Source organism: Saccopteryx leptura, chromosome 1 (assembly GCF_036850995.1).
Source record: "Saccopteryx leptura isolate mSacLep1 chromosome 1, mSacLep1_pri_phased_curated, whole genome shotgun sequence".
NCBI classification, from domain to species: Eukaryota; Metazoa; Chordata; class Mammalia; order Chiroptera; family Emballonuridae; genus Saccopteryx; species Saccopteryx leptura.
The window spans coordinates 137,419,496-137,438,424 of NC_089503.1; the positions used below are offsets into that span (position 1 = coordinate 137,419,496).

Here is an 18,929-nt window from a genome sequence, read left to right on the forward strand (position 1 = left end):
AATAAATAAATTTAAAAAAATTTAAAAAAAACAAAGGTGCTTATCACCTTAATTTTTAAAAAAAGTGGTATGATCATAGCATTATGACTAATGTTTGAGGAAGTTGAGGAACATTTTTAAAATATAATATTTGAACTGATTATTTGAAGAACAAATAAAAATTAGCCAAGGGAAGATTGGGACTTCAAAGAGAACAGCACTAACAAAGCCAAGATATAAAGATGTTTAAGGAAGGAAAAGGAACTTGCTATCACTGAGGAATAAGTAGGTAAGGTGAATAGGGACTTCTTGTGAAAGAGCTAAAATGTTATGCTAAGGAACAATGGTGGTCATTGAGGAATCAAAATAACCATTTTACCCTCACTGTACCTGTCCAGGCTGTGAAAACTGCTGTGCAAATGGACATTCATGGACTCCACATTTACCTGGGTTGTGAACTTAGTCCAGCCTCTCTTCTTGAATCCCCTCCAATCTTCCTCTCCCATTCTCCATAAAGTATCTTCAAACCGTCTTAATTTTTCTCAGCCCTCCTTTACTACTTCCCCAACTCCTCAGAAGACCTTGCCTTTTTGTGACACACACTTGAGATACAGTGCTGAGCAAAAATAAAATGAAACTTACATTCTTGTGAGGAAAAACAGACATCATGTCAGATGGTGATAAGTGTGAAGAAAAAAGTAAAGCAAAGGTGAAAGAGACCAAAAGGATAGTTGGGAGTAGCTATTTTACGTAGCAAAGTGGACAATAAGGATAGAAACCAAATAAAAGTTTCTTTTGGAGTAAAATAGCAAGATTGTCCTGGAAGAGATCACATATTTTAAGCCATATAAACTAAATGACTGAGGTGAATGTACACATTTAGTTTACCTAGAGACTACACGTTTGTCTAATTATGAACTTTGAGTCACCTGCACCAGAAATAATAGGACACATGTTATGGGCTGAATTGTTCCCACAAAATTCATACGGTGAAGACCTAATCTCTAGTGTTTCAGAATGTGAATATATTTAGAGATAGGGCCTTTAAAGAAGTGACTAAATTAAAATGAGGCCTTCAGAGTGTGACCTAATTCAATACAACCCATATCCAAGTGAAAGGAGATTCGAAGAGACACGTGTGCACAGAGGAAAGACTATGTTAGAACACTGGGAGAAGACTGCCATATGCAAGCTAAGAAGAGAAGCCTCAGGAGAAAACCCTGCTGATCCCTTGATCGTGGACTTCTAACCTCCAGAACTGAAAAAATAAATTTCGGTCATTTAAGCCACCCAGTCTGGGGTATTTTGTTATGGCAGCCCAAACAAACTAATATAGCTTGTAATGAAAATTCCCATTCCCATCACTTCTCGGCGTTTTGGCTAAGCTCAAATAAAAATTTTCATTCCCAGCCCCACCTAAACATTCTGGATCAGAGTAGCATTTGGCCCTGGCAAATGCATTTTAACAGACCCCCGAGGAAATTCTGTGGCACACAGAAGATGGGGGATTCACTATTTTTTGCACTAAGATAGCAGTTGATGAATTTCTATAGAAATAAAAAAGATGGGGAGGGCTACAATCATCAACACAGGGAAATTGTTTTAATAATTGAGGTCACTTATTCTGGCCAAATTTCATACTTTCTTCTTTTTCTGTTAGGGCAGCATTCAGAAGTGAAACAAAATTGGATGCACCATGAAGCCATGAGTCCCAGGGATTTGGGTGACACTGGTGGTATATGAACTGTGGTAAAGAAATTAGCATTGGAAATTTATGCTGGAATGCATTAGTTATCTTTGCAGTTATGAATGGCTTAATAGGTATAAGAAATAATTTCATGCTTCTCTGGTTTACGTTTATATCCTTTATTAATTAAAATAATTATTTTTTCAATTTTGGTGTGTACAATTGATTCATTGCCATTTTTAGAATATCTTGTTAATAGAACGATCTTAACTTATAAAAGAATTATAATAGCATTTGCTTTGGTAGAAGAAGAGCCTTATTTACATTCACAGCATGCTTGAAATGATAGTGTTTTAAATGTCTCAGGAAATATAATAAATAAAGATAAAATGTTGTAAGGGAAGCCAGTTTTTCTTTAATTTAACATTTGCTTCATCAACTCTGCTTTCTCTTCTCAGTTCTTAACAGTTTTTTGGGGAAAGCACTGAATTTCTATTTATGTTTCAAATATATAGTATTCTGAACAGATCCAATGATGATTTAATTTAAATTAATTTAAATATTTGTTTGCCTTTTTTACCAAAGAATTTGAGAATATAAGACTGTAACAATGAAATGTAATATGAAATTATTTATCCAGCTGTTACATATTTGTTTTGTATCTAGTATGCAATTAGATTATACATTCATAGTAGCTGAAGCTAGGATCTCCAAGTGAACCTTCTTTTTTTTTCAAGATTTCATTTAATGATTTTAGAGAGAGGAGAAGGAGAGAGAGAAAGGATGGGGGGGATGGGAACCATCACCTTGCTTCCCTTATGTGCCTTTATGGGGCAAGCCTGAGGTCTTGAACCGGCGACCTCAGCATTCCAGGTAGATGCTTTATCCACTGCACCACCACAGGTTAGGCCTCCAAGTGAATCTTAATTTGGGTTCCTGAAATTTGTGTAGGCAAAATTTTGTGTATGTGCATTTTTCTAAGTTACAGCTTTCCTTAGATTTCCAAAGAATCCATTGTTCTAAATAGAAAATGTTATTCTTCTAGGTGAACTTCATCATTTTAATTCAAATTAGGCTATTTTTTTCTTTATTGCATATTCCTTATTTATCTTTGTTATTCAACATGTGATTTATGGCATTAACTGGAAACTCTTTAGAAATGAAGAGTTTCATTGAGAAAAAATAAACAACTAAAGTGAAGCAAGTATGAATTGATGCTTCTCATCTTTGCCCTTGCTGCTTTGCTCTCTCTCACTTGAAAAAAAAAGAAAAGAAAAAAGAAAAGAAATTAAGAATTTCAAGCTCCACCTCAGACTAACTAAATTACGATGTCTATTTTAACAAAATCCACATGTGTTTCTATGCACACTTAAAATATGAAAAATACTACCTTACCTTTCAGTAAAATCAAGGAAGTTAAGCCATATATAAAGATACATCATCCAATTAGTGACAAGATCTTGTTAACATTTTGGCATATATATTTCCAAAAATAGGACCATCTGAACATGGTTTTGTAATCCACTCTTTTCCCAATGCATTGTGAATGTGTTAAAATATCAATAAAAACATGTCCATATAATTTTTTAATTTTTTTAAGTGAGAGGAGGGGAGATAGTAAGACAGACTCTCACATGTGCCCCAACCGGGATCCACCTGACAACCCCTGTCTGGGGCCAATGCTGAATCAACCTAGCTATTTTTTTTAGCACCTGAGGCTGATGCTTGGACCAACTGAGGTATCCTCAGAAGGGTCAACTCTTGAACCAATTGAGCCACTGGCTGCAAGAGTAGAAGAGGCAGAGAAGGGGGAGAGGGAGGAGAGGGAGGAGGAAAGAAACAGATGGTTTCTTCTCTTGTGTGCCAACTGGGAATCAAACCTGGGACATCCATTCACTGGGTGGATGCTATGTCCACTGAGCCAGCTGGCTGGGGCCTATCTATATAAATTTCAATGGTCAGTTTGTATTTTATTACATATGTATGCATCATGATTTAATCATGGCTTGCTTGGTGGTCATTTAGGTGAATTTTATATTATATTTTTACTTTTAAAAACAGTCTCGTATGATGAACATCCTTATAATGCAGGAGTTAGGATTGCCTGGCTCAAAACTAAACACAGCCACTTAATAGCTATGTGACCTTAGGCAGGTTACTTGACTTCTCTGTGCTTTATTTTCTTTATCTATAAAAGGGGCATAATAAAAAGCACCTCATAGGGTTGATTTAAGGGTTAAAAGATATGATTCATGTAAAGATCTTAGGACAGTATCTGGTACATATCAAATGCTCAGTAAATGTTATCTACTTTATTAATCTTTATGAACACTCAATTATTTCTTTACAAATTCATTCTGAAGAAAAGAAAACTTAGGTCACTAAGCTAAATAGTAGCAGAGACAGGGAGGGCTGGACTTCCTTTTCAATCTTTCCAATCTTGGATCGTTTTGGAGTAGAGCGTCCATTAAGTTTAGGACCTTAAAAAATATTCGTGAGGGGTTGACTGATGATAGTAGGATTACTTAATAACTCTTCTATGCAGAGACAGACCCATAAAACAGTGCAGTTTAGCAGTTGATATCTAGAATGGAGAAGGGAAAAAGGTCCTGATATAAGCTTCAATCGACCCAGGAAACAAATTGATTTTTCCCGGCGCGGGGCCACCAGGACCTATGGTTTCTATGGTTACAGATCCCGCGGAGTCCCGGTTCCCGGCTCTCTATATTGCGCAAGCGCACACTGCTGATTCAGAAGTCAGGCGCCTTCGGTTTCGAAGAAAAAGCTCCGCCCCCCCTCTCTCAGTTGTCCTATCGCCTCCTCTCTTTGCCTATTGCACCCGCTGTGGGAGCCTGTGACGTGATATTGGAGAGTCCGCTACGTTTGCAGCTGCGACGCAGAACATGGCGCGTTCCTAGAAGAGGCTTTCGGCATCGGCAGGCGGCAGCGTGTGAACTGGAACCGTGGGGCGCGGGACCAACCGACGCCGCTTCGTTTTGTGGAGTGGAAGCAGGAGATCCGGACTATTCCGGACCGAACCAAGCGGTAAGGCTCTGGCCTGAGAGTCTCAGAGAGCACGCGAGGGGAAGGGAGGAGTGGGATGGGCAGCGGAGACCCATGATGCCAGGAAGGAACGTGGGGCTACCGGGAGATGAGGGATAGCAGTGGCGCGGCGAGGGCCTGCAGGGTTGGCTCTTTGCGCAGCCCTAAGAACCCGTGGGAGCTCGGGGCTGTCCCATTTAGGCCGGAGCGGGAAGCATGGTCACTGAGGAATCGGGGTGCAGGAAGGAAGACGCCGGGTGCCAAGATGATGAGAGCGTAGGTTGCCCATTGTGGTTGTGGTTGCGGACCAGGGTGGTGCATTTGCCCTTGGGGGATAGAGAGACCGTGGTCATCTTTAGTATAAAAATACTGTGTATTATTATTGCACACACGACATTGCTGTTAATAGCAATACTGTGAAAGCTATAATTAGATATTACACCCTGGCTAACCTTAAATGAACAAGTGAAGTTACACATTTTCAGAGGACCTGCCTGCTGAGATATGGCCGCCAATGCTCAAGCCCAGCTACTTCAGCTTTATATTTGGGGTTATCTTGTGATTCAGTAAAACTATTTGAGGCCCATTACGTTTGTCATTTTTCTTTAATTTGTGTGTGTTTGTGTGTGAGAGAGAGAGAAAGAGGGAGGGAGAGAAAGAGACATAGTGATTGAGGGAGGTATTATTTCAAAGTGACTGGTAAATTGTCTACTGGTGCCAAGATGGCTATTGACATACTCTCTCCCCACTCCAGTTGAAAGGAGCTCAGTGTAATGGGGTAATGTCCTTGGAATTTGGTTATTCTTCAGAAGGGAGTGAGAGCATTTTTTACAGCCATACTTTTTTTTTTTTTTCTTGGATAGGGAGTTCATTTCTCCTTTTTAACATTATTTCAAACTTCTCTAGTACAGAGGCTTCAAGTTAGGGACAGAGTGACTACAATATACGCCATCTATTGCATGACATTTTTACTTACACTTTTTGTCACTGAGAAAGATTTCTGTAAAGTTACAATGAAAATCTCTCCCTGTTGGTTATGATGGAATTGTGGAATTTCTCCTTTTGTAACCTAGCAAAGGGAATAGTAGAAACAGTTTAATTATAACAATGCTTTGTGGCAATATGTTATGGCTCTAGGGCAACTGGACTGCTCTGTCCTAGTTAGACTTCCTAAAGCAGAAGAGAATTCTCACCAAAAATGAATTTAGTTATGGTAATGTGGTTAGGGGTTCTAAACAAATATGTGAAGATTATTTGGCAATTAATGTAAAAATCTTTAGATTATGTGATATTGTGAATTTAAAACATTTCAGTACTTTTCAGAACGAAAGGATCAATGGTGACCCTTACCCCCATTAAATTCAGTCACTGACATTGATTGTCAGACTTCAATGTATTGAAAAAAAAAGTAATCAGGAGGTGGAGAAAATAAATACAGACAACTTAAATATTGTGATTATGGGTTTGCATTCAGATTAAACCAGAGATAGACATGTTTATTATCTCCCAGAAATACAAATATTCAAATTTTGGGAGATAATATATTTAATTAGATAGTTTTTTAACCTTTCTGTTCTATGTTTGTATATGTGTGTATATTTGTATATAATGTTGGGCTTCTAATTTCATGTTATTGCTGGCAATATTATTTATTCCTTTCTTTTTCTCTCTGCACCAAATAGGAATTGTCCATTAAAATCAGTATTTCAGGGAATGGCAAGGCACACTTAGTGCAGCTGTGAGTCTGGAGTGTCTTTGTTTGGTTTTCTAAATATCAAGCTGATTACAGATAAGCTTACAATTATAAGCTTTGTCAAGCTTGAGCTGAATCAAGTTTCTACACCCTTGCTCCTCAAAATGTGGAACTACTGTATATGGCATCACCTGAGAGTTTGTTAGAAATGTACAATCTCAGCCTTAACCCCAGATCTACTGAATCAGAATCTGCATTTTAACAAGCTTTTCACATGATATAAATATACCCTAAAGCTTGAGACACAGTACTTTGGTTGTTAAAGAAGACTAACGTAATGCTCAGACCTGCATAAAAATTATATCATCAAAAAAAAAATTATAGCATCCTTTATTTTAATTTGAGATGATCTTATGCTGATTATTGAGTCTCGTATATCTGGTTAAAGAAACTAACACCCAGCAAGGGTAAGTGACTTGGATAAGGTCATGCATACCTAGATTTAAAACCCACGTTCTGACTCATCCCAGTGCGTTTTCTTTGCTAGTTACTGCCAGATTATTGAAACTGAACTAAAGCATTCATGAATGACAGCTAGATATTCATTCAACATCAACATTTCTTGAGAAATAGACAGGCAACCCCAAAATCCTGTGTGTTTCAAACAGCTTCTTTTTCCCATGGTGGTTATTAACCCACCCACCATCATCCTTCCCTTCTTACTCTTTCCTGGATAATGTTGCTTTCTACTTCAGAGAAGAAATAAAAGACATTGATGAGAACTTCATTGCTTTTTGTCCTCTTTCACCTGCAAATATGTCTCCCTCTATCTGTCCATCTCTATTGTGCTCTGCGTTTTTTTCCTTGGTGGCAATGCTTTCTCTATATTACTTTGCTAGGGCTGCCATAACAAAATACTTCAGACTGAGTGACTTAAACCACAGAAATTTCTTCTCTTTTCTTTTTCTTTCTTTTTTTTTTTTTTTTTTTTTTTTTGTGAGAGGAGAGTAGTGAGACAGGCTTCCACATGTGCCCCCACCGGAATCCACCCAACAACCCCCTCTGGGGCTGATGCTCAGATAAACCAAGCTATTTTTAGTGTCTAAGGTGGACATACTTGGACCAACTGAACTACCCTCAGCGCTGGGGCCATGCTTGAACCAATCCAGCCACGGGCTGTGGGAGAGGAAGAGGGAGGGAAGGGGGAGAAGGAGATGGAGAGAAGCAGATGGTTGCTTCTCCTGTGTGCCCTGACCAAAAATCAAACCCGGGATGTCCATACACTGGGCCACCAGCCAAGGCCAGAAATTAATTTTCTTATAGTTTGAAATGCTGGCAGTCTAAGATAAAGGTACCAGTGGTACTTGTTTTCTCTGAGGTCTCCTTGATTTACAGATAACCAACATCTTTCTGCCTCTTTACATGGTCATACCTTTGTACACTAGAACTTCTGGTAACTCTTTTTTTTTTTTTTTTTTTTTTTTAATTTTTCTGAAGCTGGAAACCAGGAGAGACAGTCAGACAGACTCCCGCATGCGCCCGACCGGGATCCACCCGCACGCCCACCAGGGGCGACGCTCTGCCCACCAGGGGGCGATGCTCTGCCCCTCCGGGGCGTCGCTCTGCCGCGACCAGAGCCACTCTAGCGCCTGGGGCAGAGGCCAAGGAGCCATCCCCAGCGCCCGGGCCATCCTCGCTCCAATGGAGCCTCGGCTGCGGGAGGGGAAGAGAGAGACAGAGAGGAAAGAGGGGGGGGGGGTGGAGAAGCAAATAGGTGCTTCTCCTATGTGCCCTGGCCGGGAATCGAACCCGGGTCCCCCACACGCCAGGCTGACGCTCTACCGCTGAGCCAACCAGCCAGGGCTGGTAACATTTTTTTTTTTTTTTTTTTTTTAGCACATCAGTCCTATTGGATGATGACCTCATTTTAACTTAATCACATCTTCAAGAGTCTAATCTCGAATACCAAGGATATTGGAGTGGGCACAACATAAGAATTTTGGGGGAACACAATTCAGCCCATAACACTTGATTAATCCTTTTTTCACATGGACTGGCACTAACCTGGATTTAAACATAGTCATCTTATTTATTTGTTTGTTTATATTTTGGAGAGAGAGAGAAAGGCATGGGGTGGTGTGTGTGTAGAGGAGAAGTGGAAAGCATCAGCTCATAGTTGCTTCTTGTGTGTGCCTTGACTGGGCAAGCCCAGAGTTTTGGACCAGCAACCTCAGCGTTCCAGGTTGACGCTGCATCCACTCTGTGCCACCATAGGTCAAGCTTTTTTAAAAAATTATTTTTTTTACATTTTATTTATTCATTTTTAGAGAGACAGGAGAGAGAGAGAGAGAAAGAGAGAGACAGAGAGAGGGACAGATAGGGACAGACAGCCAGGAAGGGAGAAATGAGAAGCATCAACTCTTCATTGTGGCACCTTAGTTGTTCATTGACTGTTTTCTCATATGTGCCTTGACCGTGGGGCTATAGCAAACCAAGTGACCCCTTGCTCAAGCCAGCGATCTTGGGCTCAAGCTGGTGAGCCTTGCTCAAACCAGATGAGCCCATGTTCAAGCCAGCAACCTTGGGGTTTCAAACCTGAGTCCTCCACATCCCAGTCTGTCGCTCTATCCACTGCGCCACTGCCTGGTCAGGCCATTGGTTGATTCTTGTATGTGACCCAACCAGGGTTCGAGCCTGCAACCTTGGTAGATGGAGATGATGCTCTAAGCAACTGAGCTGCCAAACCAGGGCTTAAATATATTCTCCTTGGTTTCATCTATAATTATTTTCTTAAGTTTCTTGAAAGTTGTCTATATTCATTTTTTCTACCTCCTTATTACCCCCCTCCCCCCAATCTTCAAAGAAATTCATTTCTTTTTTTGTCTTGGACATAACTTCTTCCTTTAGTTTGCTTTTGACTCCAGGCAGTTTAGCAATTTTATAATATTTCCTAATTGTAATTCCCCAGGAATATGTTTTCTGCCTCCTATTCTTTTTGTAGACTTGGGCTGTAGATCATGAGTTGCCTTGCAGAAATTTAATTACCTTTGGAAAAAAAATTGACATTTGCCTCTAATCCCTCTGGGAAGTGCTCCAGTGGTTTATGGTAAATACTATATTGTTTATACATTTCACTAAAAGGCTATTCTCCATGTTTTTATGTGCCCAACACATGTTCTTCCCTGGTAGAAAATGAGAGCTTTTTTTTTGTTGTTGTTTTTAATTTTATTTATTTATTCATTTTAGAGAGGGGGGGGAGAGAGAGAGAGAGAGAGAGAGAGAGAGAGAGAAGGGGGAGGAGCAGGAAGCATCAACTCCCATATGTGCCTTGACCAGGCAAGCCAGGGTTTTGAACCAGCAACCTCAGTGTTTCCAGGTTGATGCTTTATCCACTGCGCCACCACAGGTCAGGCTAGAGCTTTTTTTTTTTTTTTTTTTTTTTTTTAGTTTATTCAGTTTTAGAGAGACAGGAGACAGAGAGAGAGAGAAAGAGAGAGAGGAACAGGAAGCATCAACTCCCATATGTGCCTTGACCAGACAAGCCGAGGGTTTCGAACTGGCAACCTCAGCATTCCAGGTCGATGCCTGGTCCACTGCACCACCACAGGCCAGGCGAAAATTGGAGCTTTTAAGTTATTAGTGTCACTTTCATTTATTTTTGGTGTTTTTAGGTGAGAGGAAGGGAGATAGTGAGGCAGACTCTGCATGTGCCCTGGGGTCCACCTGGCAACCCTATCTGGGTCTGATGCTCGAGTACCAAGTTACCCTCAGTGCCTGAGCTATGTTCAGTGCCTAGGGCCACACTCAAGATAAGCCACTGGATACCAGAGGGGAAGAAGGAGAGAAGGAGGCGAGGAAGTGGGGAAGAAGCTGATGGTTGCTTTTCTGGTGTGCCCTGACTGGAAATCGAACCCAGGACATGCATACGATGGGCCAATGCCCTATCCACTGAGCCACCAGCCAGGGCCATTAGTGTCACTTTCTCAGTGGCTTGTATTTGACTGTATTTATCCTTCTCTTAAATGTGGAATGCTACAGTTTTTTTTTGTTTGTTTGTTTTCTTACAGAGATAGAGTCAGAGAGAGGGATAGATAGGGACAGACAGACAGGAACGGAGAGAGATGAGAAGCATCAATTATCAGTTTTTCGTTGTGTCACCTTAGTTGTTCATTGATTGCTTTCTCATATGTGCCTTGACCGTGGGCCTTCAGCAGACCGAGGAACCCCTTGCTCAAGCCAGCGACCTTGGGTCCAAACTGGCGAGCTTTGCTCAAACCAGATAATCCTGTGCTCAAGCTGGTGACCTTGGGGTCTCGTGCCTGGGTCCTGCATTCCAGTCTGACGCTCTATTCACTGCGCCACCGCCTGGTCAGGCTACAGTTTTTTTCTCATCAGGTGATTTCATCCTTTTTTTTGATACTACTCTGCCTGTTCTTGTTCTTTATGCTAACACATTGCTTATGGTATTACATTTTCTTAAATTTTAACATAGTTTGTGTAAAGCTCAAAATATGTTCAGGTCTTCATTTCACGTTGTCTTTTTGTAGAGAGTATTTTTGTTTTTTATTATTTAAATTTTTTTATAATTTTTTTTCTTTTGAGAAACAGGAAGAGAGAGAGAGTGGGAAGCATCAACTCATAGTTGCTTTCACTTTAGTTGTACACTGATTGCTTCTTGTACATGCCTTGACTAGAGCTGAGCCAGGGTTCCCTTGTTCAAGCCAGCAACCTTGGGTTTTACACACCAAAGACCTTTTGAGCTCAAGCTGGTGAACTTTGGTATTGTGTGGAGAATTGGGGGACCACTTAAGCCAGTGACTGCACTGACGAGCCCACACTCAGAGCTGGTGAGGTCAGGGCTTCGAACTAGTGACCTCAGCCTTCTGGATCAACACTTGACCCACTGTACCAACACCAGTCAGTCATATTTTATGTTTATTTATTTAATTATATAAAAAACTGACATTGATTTTAGAGAGAGATGAAGGGAGAGAGTGAGAGAGAGAGACTGTTTGTGTCCTGACCAGGATCAAACAGGCAACCTTTTGTGTATCAGGACTGTGCTCTCCAACCGAACTATCCAGCCAGGACTTTAGAGAGTATTTTCAATGATTCAGTATTTACAGAAGAAGGGACAGTGCTGTAAGGAAGTTTTTTTGCTTGTCATATATTGCCTTAAGGCAAGGTTTTCATTTTCATGTTTTGAATCCCATCTTTTTACATTGTTCTTTAGGCTCCTATTTGTTTCTTTCCCTCGGGAGCTCTTTTCACAGCATTTATTGACTGAACTACTTGTACCCCAAAAACCATTGCTGTATTTTTAGATGGTTGTCCTGGCCAAATGGTTACTGGGAACGTTGTCCACCTGTTTCTCTGTCCTTGAAGGGAAAGAATCTTGTAATTACATTTTGGGGAGTAGCACTTACTTCTTACCATCAGATGGCACTGCAGATTACCTAGTTTATTTTTGCATTCTTAGGAACGGTAGCTCTAGTAGTGCATTATCTGGTAAAGAAACAAGTTGATGTGGAAACTGTCATGGAGAAGACTTAGAAATTAAGTTAAACTGTGGTGTACCTCTGACACTAATACAAAATAATACTGAAAAGAATAATAAAAAATATATAACTAAAAGTAAAAAAAAAAGGAATTAAAAACACTATATTGCTAACAAATACAAACTTTCCTTTTTTTTATTTTTTTTATTTTTTTTATTTTTTGCATTTTTCTGAAGCTGGAAACAGGGAGACAGTCAGACAGACTCCCGCATGTGCCCGACCGGGATCCACCCGGCACGCCCACCAGGGGCGATGCTCTGCCCACCAGGGGGCGATGCTCTGCCCATCCTGGGCGTCGCCATGTTGCGACCAGAGCCACTCTAGCGCCTGAGGCAGAGGCCACAGAGCCATCCTCAGCGCCCGGGCCATCTTTGCTCCAATGGAGCCTTGGCTGCGGGAGGGGAAGAGAGAGACAGAGAGGAAAGCGCGGCGGAGGGGTGGAGAAGCAAATGGGCGCTTCTCCTGTGTGCCCTGGCCGGGATTCGAACCCGGGTCCTCCGCATGCTAGGCCGATGCTCTACCGCTGAGCCAACCGGCCAGGGCTTAAATACAAACTTTCTTAACGTGATGGAAGTGTGTTGTATACACTATGTGAATCTTAAAGGGAAGTAATCAATAAATTAGAACTTTTTGGTTGGTTTCATTTTTCTCAGACTATTAAATATTTTAAACTGTTATTTATTTATAAATACCAAATAAGATGAATATTAAGTGCTTGTTAGAGAGGACTATTTAAGTTAAAACTGTTGTTTGAGGCCCTGGCTGGTTGGCTCAGTGGTGGAGCATTGGCCTGGCATGCAGGATTCCTGGGTTTGATTCCCGGCCAGCAACACAGGAGAAGCACCCATCTGCTTCTCCACCCCTCCCCCTCTCCTTCCTCTCTGTCTCTCTCTTTCCCTCCCACAGCCAAGGCTCCATTGGAGCAGGGTTGGCCCGGGCGCTGAGGATGGCTCTGTGGCCTCTGCCTCAGACGCTAGAATGGCTCTGGTTGCAGCAGAGCAATGCCCCAGATGGGCAGAGCATCGCCCCCTGGTGGGCATACTGGGTGGATCCCGGTCAGGTGTATGTGGAAGTCTGTCTGACTGCCTCCCCGTTTCCAACTTCAGAAAAATACAAAAAACCCCAAAACTGTTGTTTGATTACAAGACTCCCTAGTCCCCTGTGTGAGGAAAATTTTTTTTTGGTGAACATTGTTATTACATATCTAGGTAATATAGCAGAACTGTTGCTTATCAACTCTTGTTACTGAAGACCAAGTTGTAAGCTTTCTCCTGATATGATGAGAGTGCAGTTAGTGACCACAATTTCTCCTTAAATGTGCTACACTTAATATGTTGTTGTGATTTCTTTGTGTTTCTGCTTGACAAGAGAAATGCGTGATGATCTGAAGCTCTGGAGAAGTTGGGATGTTATAGGAGTAGGGAAGAGAGATGAAGCAAATTTTCCCATGAAAACTTAGAACAGGTTAAAATAAAAAATTCATGGCCTTTAAAAAAGTTTTTTTAAGGCTTTTTTTTTTTTACCATGAAGGAAAAATATGTAGACTACAGGAATCCTTATAAGCCTGACCATGCGGTGGCACAGTGGATAGAGCATCGGACTGGGATGCGGAGGACCCAGGTTCGAGACCCCAAGGTCACCAGCTTGAACACAGGCTCCTCTGGTTTGAGCAAAGCTCACCAGCTTGGACCTAAGGTCGCTGGCTCGAGCAAGGGGTTACTCAGTCTGCTGAAGGCCTGTGGTCAAGGCACATATGAGAAAGCAATCAATGAACAACTAAGGTGTCTCAACGAAAAACTAATGATTGATGCTTCTCATCTCTCTCCGTTCCTGTCTGTCTGTCCCTATCTATCCCTCTCTCTGACTCTCTCTCTGTCTCTGTAAAAAAGAAAAAAAAAATCCTTATAACTCCTGGGGCTATCTAAATACAATTACTGTTTATAATTTGTTTCCTGCTTGTATTTTATTCTTAGGCATTTTTATATTTTGTAGTTTTATACATATATATTTTTTGTTTTTTTATTTTTATTTATTCATTTTAGAGAGGAGAGAGAATGAGAGAGAGAGAGAGAGAAAGGGGGGAGGAGCAGGAAGCATCAACTCCCATGTTTGCCTTGACTAGACAAGTGCAGGGTTTCAAACCGGTGACCTCAGCGTTCCAGATTGATGCTTTATCCACTGTGCCACCACAGGTCAGGCCTATACATATATTTTATATAATATTTTTTATTTGACACTATAGTTATTCCTCTAATTACAAAACAGATTATATATATTTTAAAGGCCAGGTTTAGGAGGATTTAATTTTGTAGTTTCTACTATTCTGTGGGAGTTTGTAGGTCCTTTGGAACTCTTGGGTAGATGGACTGTTGTAGGAATAGAGAAGAGAAAGCAGGTACAAATAACTCTTCCCTTTCTTGATATGTGTGTGTATGAGCATTTTAAAATTTAAAATTATTTTTTATTTTGTATCTTTTATTCCAAAATAGATAAATCTTTGGCAGTCTGCATGAAATCTCATAGGAAATGCTTTAGTATCCCCAGTGTTTCTTTAACTTGAGGGTATTTGGAGATATATGAAAGTATCTTTAGTCAAAACAATCCCTAGGAAGTGTTATTTACATATAATATACTGGAATGCTTAACAACCTATAATGAGTACACAGAGAAGACTTTCTTGTCCAAACAACCTCTTGAGAAATGAAATTACTCCAAACTGTACCATATGGATTGGAATGGTATTGGCATCTTAAGAACCTTGGCTGATGTTTAAGTGTATGTCTTTAATTTTGTTTTAACTTCTTGAGGAAATGCTCTTGCTTGCTCCAAATTAACATCAATATTGTTGCCATATACATTCTATGCCAAATGTTTTTCATTTATTCAGTCACTTGACATTGTCTCTTATTGACATTAGCATTTACATAGTCAAAGCACCTAAAAAAGTAAGATATTTATTAAGATATAATGCACAGACCATACATTTCACTTACTGGAAGAATATGGTTCTGTGGTTTTTAATATATTCATAGAGTTGTGCAACCATCACTAGAATCAATTTTAGAACATTTCTGTTATCCCCAAAAGAAACCATGTTTCCATCAGCAGTCACTACACATTTTCTCTGACCTCCTAGCCCTCGGCAATCACTTATCTACTTTTTGTTTTTATGAATTTGTTTATTCTTGACATTTTATAAAAGTGAAATCATACAGCATCGATCTTTTATGACTGCCTTATTTGACTTAGAACAGGGGTCGGGAACCTTTTTGGCTGAGAGAGCCACATATTTTAAAATGTAATTAATTCTGTGAGAGCCATATAACGACCCTTGTACGTTATGCATTATCCCATAAAAATTTGGTGTTGTCCCGGAGGACAGCTGTGATTGGCTCCAGCCACCCGCAACCATGAACATGAGCAGTAGGAAATGAATGAATTGTAACACATGAGAATGTTTTATATTTTTAATGTTATTATTTTTTTATTAAAGATTTGTCTGCGAGCCAGATGCAGCCATCAAAAGAGCTACATCTGGCCTGACCTGTGGTGGCGCAGTGGATAACGCGTCGACCTGGAAATGCTGAGGTTGCCGGTTTGAAACCCTGGGCTTGCCTGGTCAAGGCACATATGGGAGTTGATGCTTCCAGCTCCTCCCCCCTTCTCTCTCTCTGTCTCTCTCTCTCCCTCTCTCTCTCCTCTCTAAAAATGAATAAAAAGAAAGGAAAATGAAAAAAAAAAACAATTATAAAAAAAAAAAAAAAAGAGCTACATCTGGCTTGTGAGCCACAGGTTTCCGACCTCTGACTTAGGATAATGTTTCAAGATTCATTTATGTTGTAGGATATATGAGAAGGATTTTATTTCTTTTTATTGCTAAATAATATTCTGTTGTATGAAAATACCACATTTTATTTACCCATTCATCAGATGATGGACATTGGAGTTATTTTCACTCCTGACAATTATAAGTAATGCTGCTGTGAAAATTTGCATACAAGTTTCTGTGTAGATGTGTCTTTTTTGTGTGTGTGTGACAGAGACAGAGAGAGACTCAGATGGACAGATAGGGACAGACAGACAGGAAGGCAGAGAGATGAGAAGCATCAGTTCTTTGTTGCGGCATCTTAGTTGTTCAGTGATTGCTTTCTTATATGTGCCTTGACCATGGGGCTACAGCAGAGCGAGTGACCCCTTGTTCAAGCCAGCGATCTTGGGCTCAAGCTAGCGACTTTGGGCTTCAAGACAGCGACTTTTAAGCTTAAGCCAGTGACCATGGGTCATGTTTCTGATCCCATGCCCCAGCCAGCAACCTCGGGGTTTTAAACTTGGGTCCTCTGTGTCCCAGTCTGACATTCGATCCACTGTGCCACCATCCGGTCAGGCTGTGTAGACATGTGTCTTAATTTCACTTGGATATGTACCTACACCTGAAACTTTGGGGTCATATAGTAACTGTATGTTTAACATTTTGAGAAGCTGACGGATTGTTTCCAAAGTGGCTGCACCATTTTACATTCCTACTAGCAATGCATTAGGGTTCCAGTTTTTCCACGTTCAGGTCAATACCTCATATTATATGTATATTTTTTATTATAACTATGTCAGTGGGTATGAAGTCATGAATATTTAATCCTAGGTTTTCTTCTAAGAGTTTTATAATATTAACCTTTTAATATTTGGAGTTAATTTTTGTGTGTGGTGTAAGGAAAATGTGCTCTTTTGCATGTGAATATCCACTTGTTTCAGCACCAATTGTTGAAAAGACTGCTTTCTCCATTAAATTACCTTGGTACCCTTGTTGAAAATCAGTTGACTTTATTTTTCTTAAAAACATTGATTTATTTCAGAGAGAGAGGGAGAGACAGAAACATTGATCTGTTTCTGTATGTGCCTTGACTGGGGATTGAACCAGCAACCTTTGTGTATCTGGACAGTGCTCTAACCAACCCAGCTATCTGGCCAGGGTCAAAGTCAGTTGTAAGGATTTGTTGTTGGACTTTCAGGTTTGTTTCACTGGCATATATATCTGTCCTTATGCCAGTCACCAACATTGTGTTGATGACTGTAGCTTTGTATTGAGTTTTGAAATCTGAAAATGTGAATTTCCCATATTTCTATTTTTGATTGTGATTAGAGGACATATTTGTATGATTTCAATCCTTTTAAATTTGAGGCTTTTTTTGTTGTCTAACTTATGTATCCAGAGTATCCATGCACACACTATGCACACTCAAGAAGAATGTGTGTGCATTCTACTATTGAGTTCAATGTTCTCTAAATATCTGTTAGATCTAGTTTGTGTATAATGTTGTTCAAGACTTTTATTTCCTTGTTGATTTTCTTCCTAGTTCTATCCATTATTGAAAGTAGAGTATTGAAACCTCCAACCATTATTGTTCCTGGTGTGGAACCTCTGCTGCATGGTTGAGGCCCACGACTTTTGGCCTGACGTGTGAGAGGTAGAGCATTTTCTCCACAAGTGGTACCTGGGTGGAAGAAAAGAGTCCTAGACCTCTAGGCTCTGCTTGCCTGAGACAGAGCGGCAGCACAGCTGGGGTGGATGAGAAGTGCTGGTGCCTGCCCGTCTTGGGGATAGAGTATAGCCCTAGATCAGGGGTCCCCAAACTTTTTACACAGGGGGCCAGTTCACTGTCCCTCAGACCATTGGAGGGCCGGACTATAAAAAAAACTATGAACAAATTCCTATGCACACTGCACATATCTTATTTTAAAGTAAAAACCAAAACGGAAACAAATACAATATTTAAAATAAAGAACAAGTAAATTTAAATCAACAAACTGACCAGTATTTCAATGGGAACTATGCTCCTCTCACTGACCACCAATGAAAGAGGTGCCCCTTTCGGAAGTGCGGCGGGGGCTGGATAAATGGCCTCAGCGGGCCGCAGTTTGGGGACCCCTGCCCTAGATTAAGAACTGGGTTGAGAGGGAGCCCCGTGTTCTTGGCTACATCTTCTGGAGTAGCTGTAGCACTGTGGCGTAGGAGTGAGTTTGTTGCTCAGATGGCACAGATTCTTGCTGTTCTTACCAAGATTTAGTAGTATTTCTTGCATAAAGATTTCTCCATTTACTGTATGTTTTTAACCACCTTTTCCAGAGATATTAAATGGCTGCTTTTTTATAGCTTTTATGAGTTATGGTTGTTTCACTGCGGAGAAGATCTGTGTAGCTTTTCATGCCACAAAGTATTCTGGAAAAAAGCTGACTATTTCTATGTCCTTCACACTGGGAGTCGGGTCTAGAGTCTTGCTTAGATGAAGACTGATTATTTTTGGTATTTCAGAGGTGAGGTTGCGTGCTTCTTACTCCGTGCTTCTTACTCCATCGCATCAGGAGGCACTGAGGTCAAGTTGTGCAACTGTTCATGATACAAAGTTTGTTTTCTTAATTGAGCTGGTGATGACAGAGCTCTTCATTTTAAAGGTTTGTCTCTTTCTTGTATTTAGCAGTTATTTTGTGGGGTGATACTTGTATACTTGGGGAATATTCCATTCCCCAATAGCTGTTCTTACACTATATGGGTTTACCATTTATTATGAACCCACGCCTGAGTAAATTTATTTTACTGGGGAAACCTGTTTTGATTTTGAAATTTTTTTCAAAAATTAAAAATAAATAAAAAGATATTCTTTTTTCTTCAATTTTTATTGTAATCTTACACCTTTTTCTAAGTCAGTTTATTTACTCATTGCTTTCGCATTTAATAGCGGGATGGGGTTATTGTTTGTACGGAATCTCTTCAAACTAAGGACAAACTTAGATAATGTATTAGTCTGAAGAAAATCATCATGGCTGAAGTTAAAGTCACTGCAGGTTTAAAGTACCTGACTGTTGGTGGCAGGCTGAGGTGCTAGGATTTCCCTTGTTTTGTTTGTTTCTTTTAATGAAAATTACTAAATTCCCAACTACAGGCACATCTATATATCTTTGGACTTTGGGTTTTTTT

The 18,929-nt window shown here is 40.3% G+C and overlaps 1 protein-coding gene across 2 annotated transcripts in view; it reads left to right on the plus strand.

Annotated features, from left to right (window-relative positions):
• The first annotated feature begins 4,563 nt into the window (after positions 1-4,563).
• The window catches only part of IPO11 (importin 11), a 231,259-nt gene continuing 216,893 nt past the window's right edge, over positions 4,564-18,929 (plus strand). Inside the window, exon 1 of one of the 2 annotated variants that reach the window (XM_066375687.1) lies at positions 4,564-4,711. The gene's annotated coding sequence lies outside the window, so the exon portion shown is untranslated. The remainder of the gene's footprint in view (positions 4,712-18,929) is intronic. The other variant, XM_066375677.1, reaches the window with a different exon arrangement.